Consider the following 5,715-nt stretch of genomic DNA (forward strand, 5'->3'; position numbering starts at 1 on the left):
GGTTAGTTAGGTCAGTCGGAAGCGCGTCTGCCTCACGATCCACTTAATTGAAGGACCCGGGTTCGATTCCCGAGTCCCATTGAGCAATGTTGTGTGTAATCATACCATATCCTCTTGGAAGAGGCAAAATACTCTGTCCCTTAATATAAAATGGAAGGCCCGTGTATGAGAGTCACAACTTATGCGCGTAAAAGATCCCGCTTCTGTTATTCATAGCGAAGAGAAGCCGGTGTTTAACCCTGTGAAGTGGTCCCGCCTGAGATAACGAGTCCAACTGGACCCCATAGATGCCCAGCTATATATTGTAGCGTAATATGGGCTATCCAGGTATCTTCAAACAAACAAACAAACAAACAAACAAACAAACAAACAAACAAACAAGGAGAAATTGGTGATAACTTAATGATGCGGTTGTACCACAGCCCAGTGTGTTTAGGACCTTCGCAATATTAAAGGAAACCAAAACCCAAAGAGCAATGTGGATTGAGTGAAAGCAGCAACATTAATAGAGCGTAATTATTGCCACATCATTGAAAGTTGAGGAATATTGGACAATCGATGCAAAAGTTATGAATTTTTAAAGTTCTGGTGTTGGAACCACTTGATCAGGAGACTACTAGAGTTCATGACGTCAAGTGTGGACAACAATATGAAGAAAATTACTAGTAAAATAAAATTCAACATGCTTTCACTTTTCTAGCGAAATGAAAGAGCACTAGATATTGACCAACCTCTTTCAGAAAGCAGGGACAACTTTTGCTACCTTTAATATGTCAGTGTCAAGTTGATGGAATGTGTAATTTTCATAAAAGATGATTTTTTTTTCGTGGAATTCTCTTTATAAACTATTTTCTTTGAATTGTTTTCTACAAATGACATCATACTCTTTAGAAGTCTCTTGATCTAATGGTTCCAAAACCCCAATATTTAAAAAATCATAACTTTTGCATCGGTTGTATGATTTTCTTCAAACTTTAAGTGATGTGTTCTACTAATGTTGCTGCTTTCTCTCAATCCGCATTGCTCTTTGGGTCTTGGTTTCCTTTGACTGATCAGTAAGTTGTTAGTCAGCTTCAGCCTTCAATTAGCGCAGGATGCTAATTGATATGACCACTTTAAGAGACCTTAATTTTCTTGTAGTCATGGAATACCAAATCGTTTTCAAATAGTTCAAAGTAATTCTATGGAACGAGGACTTTCGAGGACCAAGTAGCTTATTTCGATGTTTACAGCATCGCCCATTAGTTATCCGTGCATATAAAGCTAAGACAATTTGAACAGAAACATTCATAATGTGTGACGACATGTAAACGATTCCCCAATATCCACAGGGCACGTTTCGGCGACGTCATTTGTCAAGCCCGTTTTCACCGTCTTGGCACAGACCGTACGTCAGGGATTATGACAGAACGAAATGACGCAGGTGCCCGGCTACAACGTTACCTCGAGGCCGTGATGCACTTCATTTGTCAAATAATTTTGCAAGAAACATTCTGCGCCATGTCTAGTCCGCCAAAGCTCCTAAGAAGTAAGGATAAGTATTTGCATATCTATTCCCACGGAAGGCACGTACAATGAAAATACAGGCGTGCTCAGTTAATCTTTTTGTTGGTTGGTTGTATATTCAAGAAGGTGCACAGTATATAATAATATTTCTTTAATGCATTGCCCGTGCCGCAGGCTGTGATTGACCAGCGGAAACAAACGATAGAAATTCTCTTCCGTGAATTCATCAAGATCGGTCACATTGTCTGTTGTGCACTAAAACGGTTTCCACCTAAAATGTGCGGCAAATGGTATCAGGCTTCTTTGTCGTCCAATCGTAGTTTTGCCAACTGTCAGTGTTGTAATGATGCTTGGGAATGGATGGAGGGCCGGGTGCTATACATCAAGTCAATATTATAAAGTACTCTTTCTCTCCCTCTCCAACCTTCTCCATCTCTCCTCCCCTACTACACCCCGTTTACCACCAGTAATCGTTTATAGCATAATATGCTATAATTATTATTATGATGAAAAGGACACATTTCTTTCGGTCGATTTCTCAAGAAAAACGTGAAATTTCTGAGGCTATGATGTTATCATCGCTCCAATGTGCGTGTGTGGTTGCTACCTATCACTGTCTCATAAACACGTGTCACGTGGTCAGATTTGTTATCCTCATAAGAGGATTCACGTAATGAAATTTAGGAGTATAGTTACCATTTATTACGCTCAATTTACTCTCTAAAAAAATCGAGTGAAAATTTTCACTCTAAAAAGAGTGAATACAAAAAAGAGTGAATTTCGAGTGAAATTGGAGTGAATTTTGAGTGAAAATACGCATTTTCACTCATTTTGGAGTGACGTCAGGGATCACTCGAAGATTTTGGAGTGATCCCTGACGTCACTCCAAAATGAGTGAAAATGAACATTTTCACTCAAAATTCACTCCAATTTCACTCGAAATTCACTCTTTTTTTGTATTCACTCTTTTTAGAGTAAATATTTTCACTCGTTTTTTTTTAGAGAGTAAATGAGATATTAGTACCCCCCCCCCCCTGTCTCTCTATAAGATTTACTTCGTATACGCTCTGGGGGAAAACAACAGAGTGTAAGAAAAATCACCTTCTTGCGTTGCCAAAGTTGACATGAAGGGAAAATCGTGCCCAAGACCAGCACAGCAGATTAGATGGAAAACACAACAGAGGAAGCATTTACCATTTGCTGATAGAGCCAATGATAGCTTTACTGCTCCAAAATAATGATGAAATGTGACTTAGGGATAAAAACAACCAAGAATGTGAAATGTTAATCAGTATCAGGGGCGGATCCAGGAATTCCGAAAGGGAGGCGCCTTTACAAAATTTTATTTCTTTTGTTTTAACAAAAAAAAAAAAAAATACTGGGTGCGCGCGCCCGATGCGACCCCCTCTGGATCCGCCACTGAGTATAATCAAAATGTTATAAGTATTGTTGAAAATGCAAAATGTGAACAACAGTTATCATATAGAATATTGTTTCTAGAATAAACCGTCCACGCTTAGGGTGTATTGAGAAAAATAGTGATATCTCTTTATATTTTAGGCTTTCCCGCAAAATCTTTTTTATGGACGGATGCTTTTGTGATACAACTGACCTACACAAGATTAATCATCAAATGATTGTGATAATTCGAATATTTCTTTTAAAATCACTGCTACCAATGGTAAACAATACATTTAAGTGTGTGGCTAATTAGGGATGTTCGATGATTGCACGTGGTCAGCAAGGAGGGTTAAAAAGAAATATATTTTTTTTAATAAATCAATTTTCACCAAATAAGTTTTAAATGTGAAAAATAGACAAACATTTATGTTTCAAGCACTATCTGACGTAATTGAAGTGCATGTACACATAAAACAAAATTGATAAAGAGATTATCTAGACTATTTCCTCGCCCCCTGCATGGTACAAAAATTAAAATGGCCTAGAACTGCATTTTGTTTTAAAAAATAAAGCATTTTGTTTGATTTAGTCAACGTAATGTGTTGCAATATTGTGCTGCCACTAGTTATGTTCATCAAAGAATACTTTCCATTCCCCTCTTAAAGGTTAAAAAAATGTCTCGAAAATTAAGGTTTGGTATAATGTAAGCATGTTCTAGCTCAGAGGCTGAACATGAATTAGATAATACGCTTCACGGCGTTTCGTTTTTGTATTATTTTGACTTAGTTAAATAGTATGTTTGACTTGCATTTATTTTTTCGTCCATTACATTGCAGATGATAGCGCATACTTTCCATAATTTAAAACTAATACATTTCTTTTAATATACATCTTGATGTAATTTATGCATTCAACTTCTGTAAAATATTTGATAGATAGCTGGTGTTTCTGCTGGAAATGGAAGAATAAAATACTTGAATGAATAAACGAATTAAGGTCCACATAATCATTCAACGAGACAATTTGACACAACACATGCAGGAATTCAAATCTCCACTGTTTTTTTTTTATTGTATTTAGCAGCAAATGATCATTTTGTTCATGAAATACAAAGATTCGGGACTTTCCTGCTAACCTTGGCCTATTATCCATCATCATCACATCTACCTGAGTGTACGACTACACATCCGCCGCTGCTGGGCCGAAGTTTTGGATTTCGAAACGCGCACGCATAATAGGCCTACAACATGGCTGCTCAGTCTGTGGGCTGTGATGCTGGTCTCTTATTTTTGTCTAACCGGCAAGACATCATATTTTATTTTCTTCGTCGGCGTACTCCAAATCGAGCGTCCTCAATGAATGTCGAGGCACGTCTCTGGTTGGCGGCCAACGTGGGTGGGAGAGAGCCAAATCCGCGGGCAAATGCCAATCCCTCAGGCCAGGCCAGACGACCGAGGAGTTCATGCGACTATGCAGGAATCTCAGTGGCCTTAAACGGGTTGTATATGTATCCTTAAAACCAGTGCTAGCCAAATTCTTATAAGCCCCACTGACACCATAAGGTGATCAACTAATTTGAGTTTTGCGGTATAGCCGTTTTGCTATCCCTTCATTCGTTTTTAATTTCATTCATCATGTAAAAATTACAAAATAAAAAGCATTCTGTATCATATTACAGATGACAATGTTTAATATCTAAATAAACAAGTACAATAGAACAAACAGTGTGTATTATAATAAAGAAAATGAAATAGGGTGTATCAGTAAACCCGATGAGTCTTAACGAGTAGATACACATATTATTTTTATCTATAGCTTACTTCATGTTTGAAATGCATTGAAGAAATTCCTTAAATTATTTTACTAAACACCCACAAATCAATGTGTATAAGTTGACATGACATGTCATGACTCAAATTCCGCTGCAACTAAATTCGTAAGATTCCCAGACCACTATAGCGTTGCAAACAACTTGAAATACACAAAAAAAAACCAACAACAAACAAACAAACAAACAAACAAACAAACAGCCAGTGTAGCTGAGCGCAGAGGAGTTAGGAAAAAAATAAAGGACTAGTCACTTGATAAATCTCAGCCATCTTTTAATGGAATAATCTCCCTGTTTGCAGCTACAGTAATCTGAGTTTAAGACCAGGTTAAAAACTCATCTTTTGAATAATGCTACTTATGTTTTGCATTATGTATGTTATGATTATGACTTTGTCATGTGCAGTAGAGTAGTAGCTGGGCAATATAATGTCCTTTATGATTATGATTATGATTATATTTATGATTATGATGATGACTACGATGATGATGATGATGATGATGGTGATGATGATGATGATGATGATTATTATTATTATTATCATTATCATTATTATCGTCATCAGCATCATCATCAACACAGGGTAAGAGTTTGTTCGCAAAACCGATAAGCCCATTTTTGAAGATTTTGAAGTACGGTCTCTGTCATAAAGTACAAAATAATACCTTTTAACTGATATATTGGTCACTACATAATAAAGGTACATTTTTTATGTGACTACCGGTATAACATTGTGCATCAGGTTCTGATACTTTAGTCTATCATTCTTCTAGTGCGCCCTCTGCGTCTAAGTCAGCACAGACGGTCCGATCGCACAGCTGCTGCTGCTTGCAGTAGGACTGGTGCGAGGTGGATCATTGCATGGGGTTCTATTGCAGTCTGCTAGCTAGCTAGTATACGGTATCTGTACATACAATGTATACACGTGGGTACGGGACTGACCGATAAAGAAATGGTGTGCTGAACTGCCTGTTTCAGTT

Source organism: Diadema antillarum, unplaced genomic scaffold, assembly GCF_040938485.1.
Source record: "Diadema antillarum isolate AM-2024a unplaced genomic scaffold, OU_Dant_1.0 seq00000550_RagTag, whole genome shotgun sequence".
NCBI classification, from domain to species: domain Eukaryota; kingdom Metazoa; phylum Echinodermata; class Echinoidea; order Diadematoida; family Diadematidae; genus Diadema; species Diadema antillarum.